This window comes from Ixodes scapularis, unplaced genomic scaffold (genome assembly GCF_016920785.2).
Source record: "Ixodes scapularis isolate PalLabHiFi unplaced genomic scaffold, ASM1692078v2 PGA_scaffold5__190_contigs__length_132052651, whole genome shotgun sequence".
NCBI classification, from domain to species: domain Eukaryota; kingdom Metazoa; phylum Arthropoda; class Arachnida; order Ixodida; family Ixodidae; genus Ixodes; species Ixodes scapularis.
This window is the reverse complement of record NW_024609880.1, coordinates 108311927-108338786: the sequence shown is the minus strand read 5'-3', so window position 1 is coordinate 108338786 and position 26860 is coordinate 108311927. Positions and strand designations below refer to the sequence as shown.

Sequence of the window (26860 nt, the reverse complement as noted above, 5' to 3'; positions counted from 1 at the left end):
GCAAAACGGCCGATACAATCTTTTTTTCGCATTTCCCCGCTCGCTGTTAAGGACAAGGGGGTTCGCTTCAACCAGCAAAACATGGCCGCCGACGCCTGTTTACTGAGCAGGCATGCCTGTCGCCATCTCACTCGCTGGCGTCACGGGCGATAATATCAGGCACAAAGGGGCACACCAACCGGCAGCATTATCCCCAAATACTCGAGCCTCGCGTAAATACATAGAGTGTAAACGCTGTCGCCATGTTATCGTAGTAAGACCGCCCCCCCCCCCCCTCCCCCAACGGGGGACTGCAGTACGCGACGGCGTACTAACACAACGGCGACGATATCGACATCGCGAGCTTCGAATTTTCCCATAGTTCTACTCCACGGGCATTTCTCGAAACGCTTGATATTGTATACGCCCGCCTGGAAGGATTTCTGGCGCGTAGTTAAGATAAGGCGGTTCTCCGCGGCAAAAGAAAGCAATATCACAAAAGCTTAAAAGCGGCGGCGACGCGTGTGCGGTGAACGCTTGTAGTTTTGGTGTAGACAGGGTGTGTGTGTTCTCGTTGTTGACACCAGCCGGCGATAAGGCACTGCAGGCGGTAGCTCAGTACAGCAAGGGCTAATCCGAGTGACCATCAACGTAACCCCACCGCCAACCCCTCGCGAACCGGTCGCCGACATGGCTCAGGCTGTGTCATGAACCACGTGGTAGAAGCTCGGGTACTTTCATATCAGCGCGTGGAGGGACGACAGTGCGATTCCGGAAAGTCTTTTTCGAAGGCCGCTGACCACAATTTTTTGTCTGGAGACTTTCCCTCTTTCTTCCTTTGACGTGGATCAAGCTTTGCCGACAGCCTCAGTTGTGACCTCTCTTTTCAAATGTACGTTTGCAGTGAGTGAGCTCCTCAGCCTCGGACTAGTCACTTGTGCACCCAGTAGTTCTTTCACTTGGCAATTATATGCCATCAGTTGGGGTTTAATTTCTATTATTTATGTATACATTATGAAGACGTCCTGGAGCTCCGAACGAGTGTTTTGTGCAGATTACTTTTGCAAACACAAAAAGACTATACCAAAGCAGCGGAATTTTCGAAGTGTTGGCGAGTTGGACCTAAACTCGTTGAAGCAAATTCTTTCGCCTGACTGTTCCACCAAAGTGAGTGCGACGGACTACCCGTGCTACCATTGCTTCATGCACATCACTAAGGAGATCTCGATGCGAAGCTCAGAGCAGTGCCCTGTCATATTTGTGCCAGCTGAAGAAGCAATTGAAGATCTAAATCGCAGCATACTACCTACAGATGTGTCGCCGCTGAGACAACCAAGCGTCGTAAGAAGTCGGTACAGGCCTCCCTATGTCAAGAGAAAGCAGACAGAACTGGAGCAGGTTGCTGTCAAGAATATACGCTCAAGGCTACGTATTGCGTACGACAGGGACGCACCATCGGGGTCGTCCGAACCAACATGCTCCACATGCACTGAGTGGGTGGACAACTTTCGGCAGGCCTTTGAAACCGCCACCTCTCTCCGGGAACGTTGTCAACTGCTTACACTCCTGCCGTCAACACTGACGAAGAATGAGGTTCAAAAGATGATTCCACAGGCCTCAATGTACCTCATCAGTAAATCCCGAAAACTCAAGGAAAAGCATGGCGTGTGGTATGAGCCGGATCCTTACACGAGGTGCAAGGTGAGCCCTGAGAACCTGTCTGCTGCCCTAGAGTACTTCACGAAAGACGAGCTACAATGTTCGCGCCAAAGTCCCAACCAGAAGGACGTCATCTCTGTCATGCTCAACGGAGAGAAAACGTTCGTGCCAAAGCGCTTCATGACACGCTCAATACGAGAGGCCTTCCGTATATACAAAGACAAGCATCCCGATTCCGGCGTTGGGCTAACGAAATTTTATTCGTTGCGCCCTAGATGGGTCCAATGTATTCCACACCAGGAAGCGTGCGTTTGTGTGCGCTGCGCCAATTATTATCTTTGTATTGCCGCTCTAGAGAACGTTACTGGCTCAACATTCAACACTGGTGAAATGAACTCGGCATTTCTGTGCGACCCAGCAACAGAGCTGTGCCTTCAAGGAGACTGTGATCACTGCCCAAAAGGCCAGTTTCTTACACTCCAGGAACTTGATATCCCGGAGGATGAAGAGATTGTGCTTGCAACATGGGAGTCCGGCGACCTTGTGAAAAAAACTTTGGAACCTGAGACTTTCCTAAAAGTCATCCAAGTGACGGTTGGAAGTTGGGTACTTCACAACCATATCCGGCAAACGCAAGGTAAAGCGATCTACGATGAAAAACAGTGCATGCAACGCGGGAGCATTGTCTTTCATTTTGACTTTGCTGAAAACTGGACCATCGTGCTTCCTGACGAAGTGCAAGCATATCACTGGAAAAAAAAACAAGTTTCGATATTTACATGTGTTGTGACGACAAGAAAATCTACAAACAGCTTTGCCATCATCAGTGACGACCTGTGTCACGACGCCGCTCACGCTTGCTTGGCTCTTGAAAAGGTGAAGGAGTGGGTTGAAGACAACGTTGCGGTATACTCGTACGTGACGTACGTAAGTGACGGCGCCGCCAGTCATTTCAAGAATCGCTACCAGCTTCACCAATTTGCAAAGGACGATTGCCCACAAGCCCAGTGGTTATTTTCTGCATCTGGACATGGGAAAAATGCATGTGACGGAGTTGGCGGACTCGTGAAGCACCAGGCCACGCTAAACAACCTGAGAGAACGTTCAGTAAGCGCAATTCAGACGGCCAGGACAATGGTGAGCGTTCTATCAAAGAAACTGAAAGGCGTGCATCTTGTATATCTGGACGAAAATGAGGTTGTTCGGTATCGTGAACAAAAAAAAGAAGAGTGGCTGGCGGTGCGCGCCTTCCCTGGCATTCAGTCTTGGCACGCGTGGCGGCTCAGCAAGTCATCAACAGAAGGGACCTGTGACGTATATGTAGCACGGACAGTCGGATCTGCTTGGAAGCAACTTTATTAAATGGGTACAGCGAGGAAAACCTTAGCGTATAGTGCCGAATTTGATTTCCCAAGGACTGCTCATTTTGAAGGCAGACACATCTTATTTATCACATTTTTCTTCACGGGGTATTTAACCTACTGTTTTTGTTGGTGGTTACTAATAATTTTTATGTGATCACTATAAAAAAAATCCCAAAATGTTATCCTCGAGCAGGATAAAATATATCGGCTTGCCACGATTCATTCATACACCGAGAGCATCGAAGCTGCTCCAGTTAGGCACTATGGCATCCGTCACCTGAAATTGATTGTAATCGTAAATACACAGCCAACCTAAATATCTTACTATTATATCTTTGTTTTTGTGTGTGGAAGTAAAGTTATTTATTTTACTCTAGATGTAAAATATACCGGAAGGTACAACTTCACACTGCATCATCTTTTCTCAAATCATTAGTCTCTAATATGATACCACTTTGTACGCTTATGTAAAATGCTGTATATAGTTTCTCCTCCCTTTTACTGTGTGACCGATCGCTCTTTTTATCAATGACCTCATCTGAATAAATGTATATAAAAGATTTGTGCAAGTTTCATGAAACTGGAACTCAGAGTCACTTCTTGTATAGGACACTGCTAAGTGTAGGCTTTGAAAAAGGACCCTACTTTGGGGAGTTGTTTCTTCTTTCACAGTGCAATGATGCAACATGTTTTTAATAGAAATGAATGCCGAAATAGAGTATAACAGGGTACCCAAAATTTAAAAAAATCGAGGGTGGTGTTTTTTTTTATTTGCATTGGAATTTTTCTTTGTTTGATTTTTTTCCCATGTTTGCCTAAATATATTGTAACTATTGTGTCACTCAAATACCTTATTTATTTTTTCAATAATAGCCATATATTAGTAAAATAATGTCTGCAAGTTATGTAATAATGATCAAATTATTTCATGAGATACAGATTTCCAAAGTTTGCCATTTGTTGTTCGAGCAGGCATGTTTGGCAATTTTTAGAAAACTAAATAAATTTTTAATAAATATTATTACTTTATATGACAAGCACGTTGTACCCATAGTTTGTTTGTAAAAAGTTTTAAAATTCTCCTAATTTTATTGTTTTAATTATTCACTTTCAAACTTGCCCCCTCCATCAGTGCGCGTTATTGCAACTGTCCACCTCTCCCTGCCTTACGATTTTTCTTGTCTCCAAATTTTTTTTTCTGGTCAAAACTAAGTGTGGATTCGTTTATACCAGACACTAGACAATGTCATATAAAAACATCAGTTGATTTAAAAATGTCGACCAGCCACCCTTTGGTCGATCTTATCTGAAATCACCCAGGATCGTTCTGCCTCGCCTGCCCACGGGTGTTTACGCCCTCAATATAGTCTTCCTGCACGCGGACATAACAGCTCGGCCTTACCGCATCCAGGATTTTAAAAAAAGGACAAGAGAAAGCCGGGGTACTAGGAAAAATCGCCGCGTGTGGTTACATAGTTACAAAAATAAATGCTTTTGTGTGTCAATCCCTGGTGTCGTTTCATGTCGTCCCCTCAAGAGAGTTAGCAAAAATGTGAAAATATACTTTTCGGTGTGCGGTCAGTTTGAATTATATGTAGCGCTGGATGACTTTTCTTTTGCAGTACAATTAAGGTATACTTTTGAAACAATTCGATTTTAAACAAAAACAATGCTGATTACAATAACACTGACTCGTTAAACTAGAGGGCGTATGCTACTGCCTGATACAAAAATATCGCCAGAATGCGCCTTGAATTCATTCATTCAACTGGCCAGCGGTTCCTGCATGTATCCACCCATTCAACACTCAACTAGGGACGATACTGGCCATTGGGTGCGCTCGCAGACACTGAATTGGGCCGCTGGGGTCTATGAAAGTGTCCGCTCTTTACGTTGTACGATATTTCTCTATGCGTGAGCTTTGCCGACTCACACAGATTCTCCCGACGACAGGGATATAATCTCGCTCCAGTCAGCCGTCACGCCGACACCGCGAAGTACGCTGCTGCTGTTTCGACGAATTCCTTCTTTTGTTTCTGGCACAAGTTCGGTCAAGGGCATTCACTGCCCAGAACCGCTCCCTCTAACACCGTCTAAAATCGTTGCACAATTTGAAGCTAACAAAGTATTGGGCCTCTCGACAACGATGAACTATGCCTGTGTTTTCCCAAAGATAACAACGCCGGCGCCTGCTTGATTCAGCGGACGCGAAACCTCGTGATCAAGCAACGTGCTGCGGACGTCAGCCCAGCAGTCGCTTACAAAAGCAAGTGTCGCAAGGAACATCGCGGGATTTACGGCCCGGAACCACTACCTCTAACACTGTCCAAAATAGTTGCAGGTGAGCACTAAGCTAAGCTTCCCACGCTCAAACTTAGCTTTCACATGAACTGGCTGTGAATCCCCAAATTGGGATTCTGTCTTAGCTCCAGTGTGTTTTTGTTATATGTTGACGTTGCTTCCTAGAGATAGAGATTACTGATTGGCTGCTTTTTACCTAGAAAAAGGGCAAATTCGACAACACAAACGAAATGTCTGCACCTTCCTGTTAAATATATCTTTAGGACTATGAAGTTTGTAATGATGGCTATCGTTAGTATAATATAGTATAGTATAACACAGCATTATACTAAATCAAATTACAATTCATAACAACTGCTTTATGAGCGCATGTGTAGGTGCTTTATTTTAACGCCCATACATATTCATCAGAGAAACAAAAATGTCAGCATGCAGGAAGCAACGTTGTTGTGCTCATAACGTCTTCCCTCTGTTCTTGTTGGCTCGTCTCTGCTGAAGTTGTGTATGATTGGCCTTCCATGTTCTCCTTGCACCACGAGTAATACACTTGCTGCTTATAGGATGCTTCCTCTTTTCCGCATGCATTACCATATACACTCTCACATTCTCGAGGTACACCACCATCAACAGCGTTGCTGTGAAGATAAAGCTCACAGGCGTACCCTATAAAGAAAATCAGTGCTAGTTATGCTTTCTAAAAACATCACCGCAAAAGAACTTGCCGTTTATGGGGGGGCAAGGATTAAGGTGTTTCCGACGGCATGCCTATGAAATGTCCCAGTTTAACAGACGGAAATGTCTCGATGAAGTATACACTCAAACTTTACGCTTTTAAGGAAGAGAAAGTATTGCCGCCAAGGTGGAAACAGTGCATACTTGAAGACAATGAAGTTCATTAAATGTTTAGTATTTTATTGTCCGACAAAATTAAATTTGTATCACTTACCTTGATGCTAGAGATATAGCGTAATGCCTAACACTGAAGAAAATTTATTCTAAAACGTAGCGTTTCAACACAGCACAAAAATATTTGTTTCTGGAAACGCGGACGAAATTGCTCCTGCCAAAGCTACGCATCGCACAGAAAAAGGTTAATGCCGTAGTGGTCTGTGCTAGTCAGTGCCAAGAGGCCCATTAGAAAAAATATTAGCGCTCAGTATAATTACGTAATAATTTACCTTTTAGTTTTCTAATATTTAAATACTAACTTTAAAGCTACGGTTTCAATTAGAAATTTTGATGCGAACCATTGAAAACTACTAAATCAACCAACATTAGAAATATATAAGGTACGCAGCGTTTTACGGCGTTCCAGACACACTCTCCATATGGACGCGTTTCTAAGTTTTTTTACGTTTTATCGAAGTGCCTCTCCGCGCCAGCAGTCCCGCTCCCTGCGGCCAAAACACACAACGTACGTGCGCCGTCACGCACCGTACGTATTACAGGCGAGATAAGAAAGCCTCGGGAGGTTTACAGGAGGTTTGCCTTTTTGACGTCGGTGCAAGTGTGTCGACTCACCTTTGCGTTAGATGCGTGGCGGCGTATTTTGACTAATGAGAGCGGAATGCTGGTGGAGATGTTCTCTGATAAGAAACCGAAACCTATAAACGCGTCGAACTCGAGCATTATTTTGGAACACCATAAATGATACTGTGCGTGCCTTATTTAATGGTAATGTGAGTGAATTTAATAGCTCTCGATTACTTGCACCAAGTTATTAATAAAAACTAAACCTTTAAAATTATTAATTAAAAATTTAATTACTAAAAAGGTATTGATTACCCAATTATGCTGAACGCTAATAAGTGTTCTTAATGGACCCCTTGGCACAAACCACTGCGGCATTAACCGATGCGTAGATCTGTGCGATGCGTAGTTTTCGCAGAAGCGAATTGGCCTGCGTGTCCAAAAACATCCTGATACTTTATATGTGAAGGATTACACTCTCAAGGAATTACAAAATAAAAAAATGATAAGTTCAGTCTCCACTCGTGAGAACTTTGATTATTTGAATTCGATACGGGCGTGTGTGGTGTATTATTAAGTGCTGCTTTTCAAGGACACCCGGTATGCCCAGATCTATTTCTTCCATCTTCCTGCTCAAGACCTTGCGCTCTGGTCATGGCACAAGGCGCCAACTCGTAACATTATAAAACAGGCTTACAAACCAACCGCTCTGCTTTTATTAATCCGAAACATATAAAAGGATCTTTTCGTTTTAATTTCTATGAAATTTTATATTATAATTTTTGCCTTCATCGCCCATGGCACAAGCAACACTCCTGCACTTCTACTACTTGTTCTAGAGGCCATGAGTTAAAGCTTGGCGAGCCCAAGAAGTTGCGTTTGTTATCCGTCGCAACAAAATGTACGGATCACAATGCAATATTTTATGCTTGCGAAAACCTTTGGCGAAAGAAAACAAAGTATAGGATTAAACACGCAAAATTTCTCTGCTTTTTGGCGTATTAGTTTCTTTGCCCCCCCCCCCCCCCCCCTCGCATTTTTTCAAGGATGTAAGGTATTTTACACTTGTTATAATGAGGATTTCCTCATTACGTTGATTACTCTTAAGTCCACGCGCTTTGAAATTTCCTCAACAACAACGTAGTTGTGTGCGACAGAATCGACTGCGGTTATTGCTGGGTACAGAAGGCCTCCTTTGTCAAAGTGCTTGATGAGATGGTAGTACTCATAGCCGGCGGAAGCTGCGATTGTGCGGTCTGTTTTCGGGGCCTTCGTGTAATTGTCGCACTTTGGCTTCTTCATTGTCGCGTACACCGCATATCCCGCCACATAGGCTAGAACGGGACGATGTCTTTTATTTCTTAAAGGGCATCTTCTGTTACTATTATGTTGTGGCTAAGGCGAGGCGCGTCTCCTCGTTTTTGCGTTTCCGCCCATTTCTCATTTCTCTCTGTTCCAGAAGCTTTGTCAATCGGTGCAAGTGTGTTTTTCAGCCGCAGCTTGTTTTCGCCTTCATAAAACTGTCGTGTAGACACATGGTACTGGGAACCTGCAGCTTCAACTTCAATAAAGCCGAACACGTGCACTTTGGGCCCCGTTTTGTAATTACCATTACACCGAGGCACACAGCATTTGTCAGGCACGACGGAAACAGCACTTGATCATCTAGCGAAATATCCAGAAAACTCACAAGTTATGCGACGTTTGAGACAAGACGATCAAACTAAAACAACCGAGGCAAAACGAAGCATCTCTGGACACGCCCAAACAACCTGCCTTCACCCATTCTATGCACCGTGGAACGTTCTGGAAACAGACTGAAGCAAGCCAGCTCCATCTGCCCAGTCGGAACAGAACTACACCTTGGCCGCAGCATAGGCAGAGTAGCGGTGCGTAGGCACATATGATCGCGGGAGCCCCCAATCTGGTTAGTTCTATCCACGGATCTTTACCATAGCGGGCTGGATGGCTCTTTGCCGCGCTCCGAATCGGGCGCGAGTGAACCCACCAGAAGTTCGATGCTTGTCCCGAAAGTCGAGTGTCTGATGTGTTTTATAGTGCGTTTAGTTAATGTTTTGGTTCACGCTTTCTTGCGTTTTTACGTGGGTTTTAATAATCCCTTTTAGTAATCAATATTGAGAATGAGGCATTTGAACTTGGGACATGTGCACTTAATCAACTAGAATCTCTTAATTCTCACACATCAAATAGCTTCCAATAAGACTTCTCGGGCCTGTATAAGCTCATATTGCTTAACAAGCAGGCTTTCTTGATAAAAAAAAAAGCAAATCAAGCACCTTGGACACTGTTTGGACCGCCGCTCGTAAGAGTGCGAAAGCCTGTGAAGCGCTTACTTCCGAAACAAGCCGCTTACTTCCGCTGGCTTCATACCTGTTTGCTGAATGCGCCATCCAGCCCTCTAGAGGAGAACAGTGGTTTTATTAGCACGAACGTCTCGCGCGTGGGCGACGGAGCGGTTCGCATTTCACTGTTTTTAGTATGACTCTTTCCTCGTCTGGCCAGGAGGCCTCCGCGCTCTTTTCGAGCTCTTCTGAATTGCCTGCTCCATTACTGTTGTCCCTGTTGTTTAGTCCCGCGAGAAATGCCAAGGTTAAGTGATGACGCTACTTCCTTTTTAATTTCCCTCGCTGGTGAGCTCTCGGAGTTTTGGGACAGAAGCTGCCATCTCTATTCGAAGGCACTCGATTAGAGATCGATGCAATAAAAGCGCTCGAAGTCACTTTTATTGATGAAGCAGCGATTAGCTGAGGACTCTATTGCGGTTTCATTTAATCAGTGGTCGAGCGTAGAAATAAAGTGAAATTTCGAAAGCTGTATAAAATACCTTGTTAAGGTGAAACTAAGATTTTTTGCATAAATGGTATGCTGTAACATCGTCATACAAATTTGGCAGGGCCTGGACAAAGTCAAGCCCCATTTCTGTCTTTTTTTCGTACATCCAATAACTTGGGTAATATAATATAAAATTATATTTTATTTGACTTGGAAGTATGATCTTTGCCAGAACAAAATACGCTCCGTTGAGCTTTGGGGAGCAGGGCAATCTAAACTTGAGCTAGTATTACGACAAAATTTCTGCTTCCCTGCATCCAGCTCAAGCTCGCGTCACACAAACGGAACATACGAATGGCGTACAATGCCTCCACCTCCAGCAGTATTCGCCTTTTGTCTCCGCCTAATATTAAAATAATGAGATAACCTTCTAGATACGCGTCCAAGGATAAGCTGAGCAAAAGACGGTGGGCTTTCTTTATTTTTTGATGAAAAAAGGGAACTTATTCTAGGGCAGTACGAGCGGGTAGGAAGGCAGCACTTGCAGTGCCGCCTGGAATCGTGAAATGTCCTATTTTAGTTCTAATTGAGCAGCGAAATCCTCTTAAAACCTACATGAATTAACAAGTATAAATTTTTTCGTAACACAGATAACATTTCATCAAATGTAGATCATTCATAGCAAATAAAAGTTTAGATGCAGAGCGCAATTATTCAAAACCTTCTTTTCAAGGTCAATTCATGACTCTCTACCAGAACAGGTCGTCACAAAAACTTCCAATTCAACGCTATCTACCCTTTTCAGTAGTTGTTTAACTTTCATTTGAGTGTTATTATCTCTTTTTTATGGTGTACTTCTCTTTTTTACAATATTCTTCTATGTACATTATACTTTGGTGAAATACTTGTGCTTTGAAACACTGTTTTTGGTACAAGTACGCAAACCTTTTTTGATTATAAAGCCCGCTGTAGTAATGTCCACTGCACGATGTAGATAATAAATAAATTAGCAACAATACTAATAAATAAATAAAGAAACTTCCTGAAGCGACCAATTGGTATGTTCTATGACGCTTAAAATGCAAACGCGCCTAAATTTTACTTTTTTTTTTCCACCCACGGATATATTTTTTAAAGCTGGGGAAAATAAGTAATATAAGCCCCTCACACTCACCGTTGCTTTCGTTGAGAACTCTTAGAATATCACATTTGTTATAGTCAGAGTAAATCAACTGGTATCCTTTTCCAGTTTGGGCATCTGAAAAAAAGATTTCCAGTTACTTATGTCTCTCAAATTCTTCCAGAAGCCTGATGATGAGGCGTAGTGACGGAATTTCGGCTGGTAATTATAAATAAAGTAATATAAATTGTTTCATATTTTTCTTGTGTGATGCATGTCGATTTTTCTGAATATGACACTTTCTATCTAGTGCAGACATTTATTGATAATAGCATCATTTCTATTTCTATGATACTTTACAGTCTCAAAGAGTGTTTTTTTTTTAACATTTGCTTTTAAAGACAACGTGAACACCTTTTAGGGCCGGTTGCACTAACGCCGCTTAACGCAAAGCGGAGCTTAGCCCTGAACCTAAGCTTAGATTCGGTTTCGTTCGGTTGCACCAAAATCGCTTATCGCTAAACCTAGCACTAAACAACGCTTAACTTAAGCGCTCAACCAGTGCCTCCTATATAAGTTACACTATGCCTTTCAGCTCCGAGCACTGGCAAGCGGAAGGGAGAGGGCAAAAAGTACGTCTGATTGCCGTGCGGTGGAGCCGCCCAGGTGTACAAACCTGCCGTGTAGTGAAGCCAACCATCTCTTTCGTAGGAGGTTCGATGATGTCGCCCCAGCAGCGCCGACAGCAAGAAGTCTAAATGTTTTTGACTGACAGCTCGGGACCAGCTCGCCGTTTTCGAGCGGAATATTACTTATTATCTTCGTACCTTCTCACCCGCACATGACGCGGCGCCAACTATTTCTATGCGCGCGATTCAGGGGGACCGCCAAAGCCCCAAACTGCCGCCAAAGCAGACGGTCAAGCGGCCAAGCGTTCTGCGCGTTCGCGCTGCAAAAGCGAAGCCTGGCCGTGCTTGTTTCGTAGTTTTGTATTTTGTCTCTGCGAAACTCGTTTGAATCAGGGCGGCCACATCCAGAACAGTGTTCTACATATTGTTAAAAAAACATATATACGATATATCTTCAATAATGATGTAAATACAACATGCTAGAAAAATAGAAAAAACGAACGTCCACCAGGCGGCGCTACCTAGCCGTACGAGAGTGTTGTGAGGTGAAGCATCGGGCCTGGACACCTCTTGGAGAGAAGCTGAGAGGCATAGTGTAACTTATATAGGAGGCACTGGCTCAACATTGGGCGCTTTGCTTTTGGTTGTTTCTTAATCCTGGATTTAAAACATGGCGGCTGGTTTGTCGCGGTCGACGTGGTGGACGAAATTGGTTGTGCAAAGTATTTTAGGCTACATCAGCGTGAGAGTCTCGACAGAATGACCTTCGATTGTGAAAAGGATGCAAAATATTGTCGCGTGAAGTGTTTATCGACCCCTGTTTTCAAGTTGGTTCTCCACTCTCAGGGCGTGTTAGCCCTAACCGAGATACATACGGAGCTGTGGGGCTCACGTCTGTCTTCCCGTTGGTTCTTCTGTCAACGAGCTTATTCGTATGTACTTACTAATTTTCGCATAACTCTAACGTATTGTTATTTACCACCTTGTTTATTTACACTTGCAGCGCGTATCCTTCAATCCGATCAGCGCGTTGAATAGTGGCAGTACATGATCTCGGCGATCAGCTGATTGTCGACACCTCTGCCGTTTGCATTAGATTGCGGCGCTTTTAAGTAATAAAACAGCGAAAATTCAATTTCTTTCGTTTTCTGAGTTTTGATACAATGTTCACTGAATTTTCCTAATCTCGCGAGTGGAATCTTGGCTTCAGAAAACTGTATCGTTCCCTAACCGTAACTTTTTTGGTGATCGCGATTTTTTAGGAATATTTTGTTTATATCTTTCATTCGTGGTGACGACAAATCGTAACGACTACTATGCTAGATTTGTTCATTGCTGTATCGGGGCAGGCTGGGGCAGGTGATGCGAAGAGACGACTGTTCTTATCGGCACGATGTGATGTACTAGTGGGAGTTTTTTTTTCTGATCACGACAGTGTGAAACTGAAGTCCGTTTGAGGCTTCAGCGGATGTTCAACGACGGTACAGTGCAGTTTTGTCACCTTGCTGATAGCAACGAGTACCGTCGATGCAAGATCTCGTGCCCCGACCTCTCGACGACTTCTATTCGACAATTTCCGGGCATTTTCGCAGCTGCCGTGGCGAGTTCGTCACTATTTTGAACTTCATCGGTTTCAGGCATGACTTGATTTCAGTAGTCATCTTACCTGCCTACTTATTCTCGATGTTGTTTTGTCTTCAGCGATGTAGCGAGTAGAGTGTCCTTCTCGCATTCGGTATTCGACATTCCCCCGATGGCTCCTTCGCCTCAAATTATGAGCACGAAAACTACTGCCACTGTCAAAATATCCTGTTATCAACCGATATTAAACACACAATCACAGATGTAAAGAGCATTCGTGTTTGTTTAAAGCTTAAACTTCTGTTATTGAAAGTTAAGCGAAAAAATGATTGAATTTGGAGACCTTTAGTTTGTTACTCACCGAGGAAATACAGCGAAAAGCAGACGCCGACGACGACTACTACGACAGTTTTTTTTTTTTTGTTTACATCACGTGATTCCTCTCCGCCAATCGTATTCGTCCCTCTGAGCGTTCCCTAGTTCCCTCTGTTTGTCCCTACATTCCCTACGCAAATCCCACGTTTAGCTAGGGGCGCGTCTGTAAAGCCGGGTTTACGTTGGTGCAAACGGAATTTAAACCCGTGCTTATCCGAGCTCGGTTTAGCACGCTAAGCCGACTTAAGAAAGAGTCATTTTGGGTTAAGGTAAGCGACGTTGGTGCAACCGGCCCTTAGTAATTTTATGGCGTGGTGTGATGTTTCAGGCGAATTGGGAAATTAGTTGCTTTCAGAAAACAATCTTCGAGAAATGCCACTGCAGACCGAATAATTTTATGGTCTGTTGAAATTCGCGCAGCCCAATTGATATCAAGTAAATACAAGATCAAACCGTATGTCACAGCATATCGTGTTATCGGTGAAATTTCTGGCTTAGTCGCGTTTTTTTAAGTCTTTAAGGATACTTCTAAACAAGCATCAAATTAAAATCTCTGTCACAAGCAGTTCAGTCGTGACCTCCCTTGTCGGAACTAAGGCTTCTGCTAATTTCCATTTTTAGTTCTTTCAGCCGATCGGCGTTTTGCATGGGTCTGGATGAGATATCCACCTCTCCAGGGAAAACAAAAGGAAGAAGTAATAACATTATGAAAAGCATAATTTGAGGTACTGTGGTCTCTTTGAAATCGCTTAAATATTTTGTGTAACCAAGATTAAATGGGCTGCTCTTGTGATAGTAGACAAAACTGGAATTCAGCATGAGCTGTAGAGTCATAATTGCTCAGCACAGCTCACACTACGGAGCGGTTGGAAAGGCACCAGGCACAGGGCTTATCACGCGAGGAATGCTTTTTTCCAAAATATCTGCCAGGTATTAGTTGAGTTGATCTAATCGACTTCGAGCAGTGACTAAAACTGACATACCTCTGAACAGGAATAGGTTTTTGAACGGCATGGTGAGACATGTTTAGTCTGGAGCCAAAATGGGAAAATGTCAAAACTCTAAAAATTTAAATTCTTGATTTCTAGTACTGTGCCTTAACGTTCGTCGGAATATTGTTCGGTCTTTACTAATTAATGTTGTAATTCAGTTGGGGCCAAATGTGGCGCTACAACAGGTCCGATGTTATTTAATCTGTCCTGCCTGTGCACGGACTATTTTTTCCTATATTATTTGGTATAATTATTTTTATAAGTCCCCAAAGGACAGAAACTTTACGTAAGATTAAATTGATTTGCACCTGAAATGAACCGCATCTCGCGCAATGTAGGCGTCTGGTCACCGTTAAAACATCAGCCTGGTCCGGGATTCAATTCCTGGACCTCCACAAGAATAGTGGAGACCTTTATCTACTGAGTTACCCAGGAACTGGTAGTCAGTAAAGCAAACAGACGTTAACAGTCATCACTAATCTTGATCATTGCCACCGCAAGTGTAAGAGCAGTCATTAAAAATTTGATGAAATATTTGTGGGGATTTTAGGGGACTTTATAAGCTTCATCCTCACTGCACTTTACAGGCTAACACGCCCGCCCATTCTCATATTCTGCACCGGCTAAGAAAAACAAAAAGTAATACACCCGAAGAAAACAAAGAAACGAAAGCTGAAACGAAATGTTTTTACTGTGCCCTGCGGCATTCCAGTAGGCTCAAACAGCAATCAAAATGCTTGGTCCGCAACATTTTGAGTGCACGAACGCTGATAGAATTTAGAAGATACACACCTGTTTTATCGTTGAACAGTTCATTGATTCTGTTTTCAGAACAAGCTATATAAACCATTATTTGGCGGTACCCATGGGGCAAGCGGAGTTTTATTATTTCATCACTTGTATGGAGTCTTTGAATGGTGACATTTCTGGATTATGTTTATCCGAACTACAGCGAGGTGCATTGCAAGAATCAGTAACTTATGTTTCCAAAACTAGTATGCCGATTCCACTTGTGATCATCTGCAGCAGGCGGACGATTTTTACAACTGACTTTCTAAGCTCGTACAAAAGTATATCTATGGCAGCGTCAAGGCATTAGGAGCCCTGGAGCTAAAAGCCCATTCGCTGAGAGCACACTACAGCAAAACCTAGATAAGAAAACCTAAGTGCTGAATTTTCGTGCGTCACTAACGAAGGCCACCTTCGGCCAGAGATTGGAATCGACTACGGCATCAGAATTTGCCTAAGAGTCGTGTCCTCACTCATTGGACACGAGATCCAGCCGGACGCTGACGTAGGAATCGTGTCCGATCTCTGCTTTAGGGTGGCCATATTTAGTGAAGCAGGAAAATTTAGCACCCTTAATAACGACCTAGAGAATCACTTTCCGCAAGGCGCAAAAACTTTTACCAGTGACCTCTCCATTCCCACTAGCTCCCTTTTCTTCTCTTTTTTTTTCTCCCCAAAAGACAGGATTTCAAAGCTGCTCCTCGTGGAAAGAAGGATTGTCTACTTTTTTCAATTGATGCAACCGTGCTGTGAAAGAATTACGTCAATTTTGAACATTAAAGGCACAAAAGGGGCAAATACAGACAGCCACTCTCTTGCAGTTAGAAAGAGCAGCGAGGTAAATTAATCTAGAAATGAGGGAAGGTAAAAAAAGAGAAAAAAAAAGAAACGAGACTGACCAAAAATACTTGTTTTTTGTTTTTCACGATTACTTGAGTGCCTGTAATTGTGGTTGGAAAATACTACCTCACGCTTTGTCACGGCTAGTGACGCAGATGAGACGTTATTTTGTACTTTAATAAAGCAATCAGCTTGAAATCGTTTTTTTCTCTCTATGGTGCTGATAATGCCGCCTCTCCACCTGAACCTACACCCACAAGGTCTTTGTATCAGCTTAAATTTGTGCACAGCCGAAGAAGCGTGTTACCTGAATCCCTGTAGGGGATGTTTAGTTATAATTTGCTTCATTGTAATGCCCAGTTTAGCAATCGTTCAGAGAGCGCCGAGTCTGTAAGAGAGAGGTCGTCGGTCCTCGACCTTTGGGATTTATTCCTTCAAATCGTCACTGTCCTTTATTCTCTCATGGAGAGGTGAAATCGAGGTGTGGTTTCCATTCTTTTGGCTGATTGTCGTGAACTATAGTTTTAGTTAGAAATTGGGTGGATGCCGCTTGGCAATGTACCCTCCCTGTTTCATGCTCCCCGCTCAACCGCAGAACCGGGTGTAAACAAAATGCATATTGTTATTTTTTTACCACAAAAATAAACTACGCATTGCGGAACGTTCTTTTTGCTCCCGAATATGGAGCTGACGGTTTGAACCAGATTACAGTCTTTGAACTAGCCTGTATCTCATTCAAAAATCATCAGTGATTTTCTGAAAATTTCAGTTAAAACACTGGGCCCGCTTTCGGGAACTTGCCTTATTTAGCTCTATGCACTCGAGAGCTCCGTCGGCGCCATTCTTTCATTGAAAATTTCAAAAAAAATCACATCTAACTTCTTCATAAGATAACGGTTACTTTTGAAAGTTTAGCATCTGGTTCGAACTATTAAAGTTAAACTTTGCGAAAAAATGAGCGTTCGGCGATGCATAGTTTTTCTTGGCCGTAAATAAACCCCTGTACATTTTTACTTGAGGAGGGGGGCACCTTGCACTTTTTAGGACAAGGCATTTATATTTAAGAAATAATTGCCTAACAGCTGCATTAGGTAATTAAGAACGATTATCCCAAAAAGATGCTTAAAATTTGCTTAATGGTTCCATGGACAAGTTGTTAAAACTGGTTATATAACAGAAATTGCAATTGTAATAAAACATCTTTGCTGAATATGTGTTCACTTTCACTAAGTGTTTGTTTCTTTTAGATTGAGGTAAAATAAAAAAGACAGAATTGGAAAAAAATTACGAAGGCTTTTTATGACTCGGATTTTCCACTCCACTCCCGGATTATCCAATTCTAACGCGGCGCACATGTTGATTTTTACATGAGTCAGGGTCCAATTTAATTAAATCATATTCAAAAGCACAGTGAAGGCTCTTTTTTTTACATGGGTTTGTAAATCGACGGTGGCGCCGCAAAGTGACTCATCTCCTTGTCATCATCCAATGTTTCATAAAGAAATTTATTTCAACGTAGTTCCCAAAATTTGCGGCATACGAGTAGTCCTTGGAATTAGAAGCAAAATATAAGATCTTAACATCTGAGAAAAAAATATTTTACTATTTCTTTAGATAAGCGAGATCTGATGAAACCTATGTCGTACTCTTTTCTTACCTTTTATCTTGCTCACGAGCATTGCGTTGTCATTTTCTCGTTCGTTAGCATGCGCCTCTGTTTTATAAGGAGCCGCATACAATGTCACGGCTTCTCTAAAGAGAATGCACACAGTGGTCAATGTCTTTGAAATTGCCTCAAATAATATATAAAATGCTTAACTAGCTTACTTCGTGCTTGTGTTTTGGTTTCCCATTCTATATTCCTGGACAAATTCGTAAACGTTTCCAACCGGTTGATTTTCGCTCACTTTCGCATACACACAAGTGTGCTCCCTTCTATATGTTCGATAGTACAACCAAGATTCTCGATCGGGGTTATTCAGAGCCTGAAATTAAGAAACTCGAACTTATACGTATAGCCAACAGATTGGAACATACCTGCATGGTCGAGAGGGAACGCTTCTCCGTACTTCTAGAAGGTTCCTGTTTACTCTCTCTTCGTATGCACCTTCACTAAAAATGTCGGCAATGAAAAGGATCGACAAAGGCAGAACTGAACATAAACGTTATATCAGTGAACTCGTTTAACAAATAAAATAAAGAGCGCCGAGAAACCAGCAGCAAACGTTGAGGTGTCGGCGTGACAGCTGGATAGCGCGTGAATCCGAGAGTGAATGGGCAAGGCCACGCTGGGCTTCTTATCTACTGCACTTTACTATGGACGCTCTGCTCTTGTGTCCATATGCTTTACTGATGGACACAAGAGCAGAGTGTCTGGAACATTTAATTCTCATTAAATGGAACAGCCCCGCTCTGGTTCGAAATCCACGAAGATTTAATCACCTCCTAGGAAACAGTGGAAAGAGTTGTTACGCCACACCTTTGCGAGCCAGCAGCGCCGGGAACGCGCTCAAGGACTGCTCCAGGCAAAAATTCAAGGACAAAACGAAACCTTCCTTAACTTTGTCGAAGGTGTCCTCCAACTATACAACCGCGCGGACCCCCTAGCGCAGGAAGCGAAGAATTTTAATATCATCATGCGAGGAGCAAAGGAAAGTACCTTCGGAGGCATTGTGCGAAAGCCTCCTGCGACCGTCGATTCATTCGTGACGGAAGCCACAGACATCGAACGGGCCATACAAGAGTGAATCATCCATTACCAGCGACTGCCCAACGTTGCTGCCCCTGCGTTGACTAGCCTCGATGCTGGCACCAGCAGCCTCCTTCCGCGACGTCATCTATAGAGAGCTAAGGAAATTAATGGCTGCTGCCGATCGTCCGGCTTCACTCTCCGTCGCCGAAGTAGAACGAGAGGAAACTCATCGAGCCGTTCAACTGCAGACTCCCATCAACGCTGTGACAGCCCTTGATGAAGCCCCTTCGATAACGTACGCTGCGATTTTCGGGAGGCCACCACTAGCTCCCCGCCAGCACTAGGCACCGACTCGACGGGACACCTGGAGGCAACATTATGTTCGACACCAAGACGACTGGCCCAGTGCGCCCGCCCGGAACCACCTGCACCAATTGAGACCGCCGTGCAACAAACGGGCGACCGTCGACCGCTGTGCTATCACTGCGGGGATGCCGATTACATCTACCGCCGTTGTCACTACCCGCAACTATGGCTGCGCGGCATTACTAGGAGTCGAGACGAGGCAAGAGAGAAGCGAGTGATTAATCGCCTACGCTAGCCGCACCCTGTGAGACGCGGAGCAAAATTACTCAACGACTGATACGGAAGGCCATGCCGTTGTCTGATCGTAAACAACATTCCGACCATATTTGTACGGAAACCCGTCTCGAGTGGTCCCAGGCCCGCTGTGTTAGCTCGAGAACACTAAAGATCCATTAGGACTCCACGCTCAATGGAACCTATGACCGCAAGAGCCCGACGTGACCGTAGTCTTCAAGTCAGGCAGAAATAACAGCGACGCTGACTGCCTATCCAGAGCACCCATCGAGCCAGCTCCCATCTGCACCAATGGCGACGACGGGAGCTTCCTAGGAGCAGGAACGTCAATGACATGGCGAAAATCTAGGGCGACGATCCTGTACTGCGGACTTTGATTGAGAGGACGACCTGTGTCTTCTCAAGAGCATTGCCAACCTTCACCATTCAAGAAGGCGTCCTCTTCAAAAAATACGTCTGGATACAGCAGTACTCTAACTTGAGTACGAAAAATATAACAGAACAAAATAGGGAAATTTAGTTGTTACTTCTAAAGGAAGAGAGGCTATATATTGTAAAACTAAAACAAAGCTTTTTTTTTGTGAGTAACAGGCGCAACACTTGAATCAAAAGGGAGCTTTAGTAGATCGCATCTTTAGCTCCGAATCTCGCAGCGGAGGTAAACGCTGTTACTAAGCATGCGCACCGCTAGCTTTGCACAATTTGAGGGATCATTTCCGGATGCCATAAGCTAGCGGGATGGAGGGTATCGTTCAGCTTTCGGTGCCTTGTCCGCTTAGAGCTGAACGGAGTGCACCTACACTCTTTCTCTTAAATACAATATTTTATTTTTATGAGGACCACCATAATACCGGCGCATGAAAAATAAAAATTATTGTTGCAAAAATTAAAAAAAAATTTAAAATTGCTTCGATAGTTTTCGAGATAACTGTACAAAAAAAGTAACGTGAAAATAATTTTGTAACGTAACGAGTAAAGTAACCCATTATTTTTCAGCGAAACTAATTTGCAACAGTAATCCATTACATTTGAGGCTCGACAATTTGTAATTATAATCAATTACATTTTTTCAGCTAACTAGCACAAGTTTGGTATCTGGTAATTAGTTGTATTTCTTCCCATTTTAATCATTCTGACATTCACCAGTCCATATCAACTTTTTTCAGAATGAAATATGGCAGAACTCACTCCACTGACTCACTTGAGTAATATGGCTGACAAAAAATTAAAAAAGATATCACGTCAAATTAAGTTCAAACTTGCCTTTTGAATGTCTTGATATTGCCAATAACTTTCGTCCTCGTCAATTCGTATTTCTCCCGGTGTCGCATCGACAAGTATTGCTAGGAAACAGCATAGATAAGAACATGGCATCAGTTCCATCTTAATGTAGCAACTGTAGAAATACTCTTGCGATTGCAAATCGGAGCATTTATACTCGGAGCAAATTGATTTTTGACATTTCATTTCAGACACGAATTAACAATATTCCTCTCAATTATAGTGACTAGCACCATTTTCATGTCAAAACAGGGGAGGACGCTCTTCTACCCTAAAAGCCCCTTAAAGCGATGTGATAATAAGTGAAAGTGTTATATCCACAACCATCCTCGTTCGCTGCTTCACAAGATGTATTCGAGCACTTATCATCATTTCTTAGAGAACACAACGTATTTCTTTAGCTCCGTTCAAATTATTAGATAAAGTTTTAAGAGCTACTTACTTGGTTGCAGTTCATCCTCTAGGGCTGGCCCACTTTATCTGTGAATTCCAGCGAGGTTACCTGCATCTTATTTACATTTTTGTGCGTCAGCCTTTTTTGAGCACATGATGAAAAATTTAACAGTATTTGTTTTCCCATGTTTTTGCCCCAGCAGGACATATCTTATCTCATACAGATCTTCACTAAGGAAAAAATAATGTTGACGTAGGCTGCAGGTTCCTGGGTTTGAGAAGGGAGTTAAACTCGTGAGTAAGGCTTAGCTTTCTTTCTTTCGCTGCCCGTTGCCTCAGCGGGCGTCTATCTGGGGAACACTTCATGGAATACACTATTGCCGGCCCGTGTTCTGTGATCATTTGAAGGGTATCGAGGAGGGTACGTATGACAAACGTGCGTTTGCATTTCCTTGTTGAACCCACGTTCTAATTGGTTGTATTTTAAAAGTGTACTTGAGCTTTCAATATTTTATTATATCTATATGGAACAATTTTGTTTTATTATTCGCCAACGTCTCAACTGAGGCTCGCCTATCATTTAGTTATTATTTGTCTCATATAACTACCCTTGTCCCTAAGCTGACAGTGTTGTGGAAGCTACGTGCTCCTTGGGCCAGCCACACGCTCGTCACCCCACGGGTACTTTGAACAGCTCGGTTGTAACGCGCTGACACTATTGACACCACCACAACGCTGACAACGCCACCAAGGGCAAAGCTCATAACCAAGCCAGCCTTGCTACGTCACTAATGCTGGAAATCTCTCCTTTCTGTTTTTTGTTTGCACCGGATATCCCATGACGCATCGCGCTCTCCATTTGCTTCTCTTCGAGCGCTTGCTCGAGTGTACCGTTTGAAAAATATAGCCAGTGGTTCAAAGTAGAACCGTGAGATTATCATCTACGGTTATTATGCGTCATGCTTGACTCATTTCCGAACGAAATTTGAATTTTTAATTTTTTTTTTCTGTACCTCTTTAAAGTTTCGCCGAGTCGCACGAGAAAGTCACGTGAACTGTCCGTGCCGCAGAGCACGCTTGCTCGAGCGCTCGGCCGCTGTCCAAAGCGGCCGAGCGGAGAAGCGGCTACACCGGCGCTTTTCTTCTTTTTTTTTGAATTGTGGGCTTAATTTTATGATAATGCAAATTTTTATCATCATGTATAATAAAATTGTATTATGTGTTTTAGGCTTCAGATCCGTCTGTATGATAATACCGACAGTTATCAGTGGCAGTGATCTCACATACTAATATTCATATTATGTTTCCCTAAATACGGCTACCTTGTGTAAGGAATGCTGTCTATAGAAAATCTATGTGCCTTCAAGCGCTATTCGTTTTTTCTCTATCTCTCTCTTTTTGTGTCTGCTACTACATTGCACCGCTGAGCGATGTAGAAGAGCGGTAGGGCCTCGTCTGGTAAAGCTTGTCCACATTTGCCTCCCGACTCGTGACTCAAGAAGTTCAAACAAAGGTTATTATGAGTGAAGATTTAAAAATGACGGCTGCCGGAGCGGCGTCTATCGCCGTTTCAATCATTCACGAGAGCGTAGTTTTGAAGCGAGCAAATGAGCAAGCTAGCAGTTAAATGGACGCGCGTACTCACTCCGCGGTTCTCGGTAGCAGGCGGTGCACGGCGCAACGGTGTTATCTGTGTGATGCCACTTCCATGACCAAGTTTTCGTGACATCGAACTCCCAACTTTGCACCCCCTTCAAAGCCGGAGAAAGATGTAGTTCTACGTAAAAAAAAAGAAAAAAAAGCCAAAGAAAGACGTAGTTTTATGTAAAAACAAAAACAAAAGAAGGTTGCACTGAAAAAAAGAGCAAAAAAGAAAAACATTGATGGGCCGCTTGAAGTGGTAGTTTTTAACTTTCTTTTTAAATAGCCAAAGCTGTAGGAAAACACATTGCAAACATCTTTTGGAATGTGAAGCTAAATAAAATAAACAGCTCGAATGCAGATAACGCGTTCATATATCCCGAACCTGTGAACTTTCAAATGTTTGTAAACACCACTTTGAACTTCATGCCTTTCTCCGTTTCATTGTCCACATCTTCTCTCGCAGAAGTCACGCAGAAGTGTTCGTAACACTAAATCCGTCATATGTGCTGTCCCAGCATGCCGATATTACATAAAGGCCACATTCGCTTCATAGACACAAAGTTTCGTCGACAACACATTGTTCTGAAATACGATGAGGACATGGTTCTGGAGGAAAAAGGCGGTTATCTAGCATGAAAGAAGATGAAGAGAAAGCTAGAGTCCGAAAAATTAACGTCATTGAACCTTGAGGATGGAACCTTGAGGATGGAACTTTAATGAAAGAAACCACAATAGACTTCAGCCGAACTACCCGCCGGAGGAACCAGCTCTTCAAAGCGATCAACACCTTCAAGGGTTCACTTGCCTACATTTGTAAAGAATACGCACATCATGGGCAACAACATCGGAACTCCGTTTTTTGAACTACGTCAAGAGGTGATTGATCAACTCCAATTTCACCTGAGACCAGAAAATTTATTGCAGCTTTCAGAATGTAGAGCCTCTGTGTCATCACCGACAGCGTCTGGTGAGACCATCGGAGGAATGCGTGATAAAAATACAGGTTCCGAGATCTCACCCATCGATCATGTTCAAGAGCACACACTCGTAGCAGATGGCATGGTGGTACAAGAATGGTCTTCTCGTGAGGGAGCCATTCTACAGAAGAAAGTGCAGGACCAAGCCATCCCTAGGATGTTCGTGAAACCTGACAGGTACGATGGACGCAAACCCTGGAGCACCTTCCGGACTCACTTCGATCTGGTTGCGGATTTAAATTTATTGAGCAATACTTCACGAGGGGCGTTTTTGGCGTCAACACTTCAAGGTATGGCACTGGAACTATACTTCCATATCAAGTGGCATAGCCATGGGGGAGGCTTATGGGTCCTCAGCCTCCACGGAAATCTAGACGACCCTATATTAAACATATGCATTTTGACTCACCTCCCCCTCTCCGCACCCGAATTTTTGAATATCCCAGCCAGCTCAGCTCTCCCCCCTCCCCCCTCCCCCCCTCCCCCCCCCCCCCCCCCGAAGAAAATCTCTGGCTATGCTAATGTATAAGATGCGTAGTGTAGCGACATTGTCATCACGAAGGAGGGTGTATGGTGCACTGGGTGAGTCTATTCTCCGATATGGGATTTCTTTATATGGAGTGTGTTCTAATTATAAAAAAGAAAAACTTGACAAAATACTACATAAAATTGCAATTAATATTACCTATGAAACACCTTACTCTGAGTTGGAAATTAATAGGAAAATGAATGTCTTAAATTTGTTATCCATAGAGAAACTACATTGTTATATTATTTTAGTAAAGCACTATTATAAAAGCAACTTTAAAATCGTATTAGAAAAGGAACGAACGCTTAGGCGCAAAGAACGTTTTGTTATTCCTAAGATTTATACAAACTATGGAAAAAAACACGGGCATATTACGTCCCATTTTATTTTAATAGGCTTCCAGACACCTATTATAACATGGAGTCGCTGAAGCAAGTCAAATATGATTTAAAAGAGTGGTGCTTGAATTTTGAAATGTAATTTGGCTTTATTGCTTTAGCAGTCCACTGAGTTCTGTCTCTTTTCTTCTTGTCTGATTTTTATTCATTTATTTATGTATTCATTTTATGTGTGCCAGTAATGCACACAATAGGTGGATTTCAGTGTAGCAGCCCGCTGGACGCCAGGTCCCGCATACAAGCACACCAGTGCTTTTGCGGGCCTGCATATGTATTATGTTTATGATGTGAATAAAATTTCTTCTTCTTCTTCCTATTATTATTACCTGTAGACAGACAGCGACACTACGACGCTCTGGGGCAAAACAGCGACACTACGACGCCCCGCGAAAAGCATTTGGGACGATTACACCACGATACACTCCGTACGCGTGTAGAACAAAATAATGAGTCGCTGTCAGAAAGAAAGAGTCACTGACATCGAAAGGCTGGTACAACTTGCCTATGTAGGTTGTACCATGACAGCACTCGATTCGAAAACCTTTGGTAACTTTGTGGATTCTGTTACCGAGTCAGAAGTATATAGCAGTTCGTGCGTACATCGTCACCTGTCTGCATGCATGATGATGTTGCTCGAGCCATGTTTGTGGAGGCCGGCATCACGTCAGCTTGGTCTTTGGTAAGAGTTAGAGTTAATGGGATGAAGTTTTTCGACCAGTGCAAAAGGATGCAGGAACTTTTGTGCCAGAGATCCCCGCTCACATGCTGGAGCTGTGGCAGGAAACGTCCTCTCTGGCGTTATTGCAACCCGCCCGGATTGAGGCAAAGCTGAAAAATATCGATAGCTGTTTTTCCGAAAACAGTGTCAGCCGATCGGTGCTTTTCAGGTGCACAAGTTGCGAGCTGACAAGGAAGGACTTTTTGTTGATGGGCAACTGCAAGGTGTTACATGCAGGTGTTTAAAATTTGGTGCCGGTCGTGCGGATCATACAAGTGGCGCCATCTGAGAGAAGTCTTCATAAACTGAGTAACACCTTCAGTCGCTTCTGTCCGATGGCGTTCTCTCATAGGCGAACTCGTAACTTTTCTTTTTAACTTCGTTATCTTATCAACGGGAGGCACTCACTTGATCGAATGACGTTTTAGCGAACGCCCACGTTTCATCGAACGACACTTTAGCGAATAGTCAGACGCCGCGAAGCGGCGTTTTCGGGTGGGCCAAGTGAGTTCATATTTTTGTAATGAGTTGCCGTAGACTGTCGCCGCGAAGCGGCGTAAAGCGCAGCGCGACGGATGGGTTAACGCGCGCCCCCGTTATTCGCTAAAACGACCATTCGCTCAAATGTCGCCTTTCGCTAAAACGTCATTCGCTCTTCTGATATGGACCCCTTATCAACAGTTAGGGTTACCTTTTGGCGGAGTTTGGATTTTTTATATGCGTAGTGTATATATTCGAGATGCAAATATATATATTTTTCTACCAGACAAACATTTTTTTATAAAAAAACAACACAATTGTTTAAATCGAACTTTCATACCCCGAAAAGAAATTTATGAAACAATTAAATAATACTGGAGAGTATATGACAACATCATTTGTATACCTGGTTTATGGCTGCATTTGAAGCGCTACTAAGAAAATAGATAATTTTTTTATATTTTATTCCGGAATTGACAACGTGCACTTTTTTAAATAAACTAAAAAATTACAAAAAACAAACCATATAGATAAAAGGCGTGCGCGTCAGAAGAGGAGAGAGATGATGTCGCTACCTTTTATATTCAGGGGCATTAGTTAGCATTAGCCAGGGCGTGTGTTAAATAAGTGTTGAATGCGAGATCGCTAGAAACGTGAACATCGAGATATTTGTACGACGGACTCTTGGTAATGGCTGGTTGCAGATTGTATAAGTAAAAGTGCTAGGACTATGAGCACGTGTAAAGGAAACGAGTCGTGTTTTAGAAGGATTAATTGTCTTTTCCACGTTTTAAACCAGTCGGCAATAATGTTAAGATCAGCTTGTAGAGATTTTCGGTCGTCCAGGTGGGACACCTATCTGTAAATTACGCCGTCATCTTCAAAAAGTCTATACAGGATGTTATGTGATAAGGGAGGTCACTTACAAATACTAGGAACAGTAAGGACTCAAGAACACTGCCCTGGGGGACTGCAGATGTTACAGGACAATATGAAGACGAGGAATTGTTAACTACAGTGTGCTGCGTACTATTGGTTAAAACTTGATTGACCCATGATATCCCTGATGGCTGAATTTAAAGATGAATAATTATAAGCATTATAACAGTATGTGATACCCTATCAAATGCCTTAGGAAAATTAATAATTGTGGCGTCAGTTTGTATGTTATTACCGATGTTATTGTGTATTTCATGGACGAGCGGTACCAGTTGAGTTTGGCAGTAAAATGATTGTCGGAACCCATGCTGATTTTG

General features: G+C 43.1%; 1 pseudogene; it reads right to left on the bottom strand.

Annotated features, from left to right (window-relative positions):
• Positions 1-5756: 5756 nt before the first annotated feature.
• LOC115331912 lies at positions 5757-20567 on the bottom strand (annotated as a pseudogene).
• Between the last annotated feature and the right edge of the window lie 6293 nt (positions 20568-26860).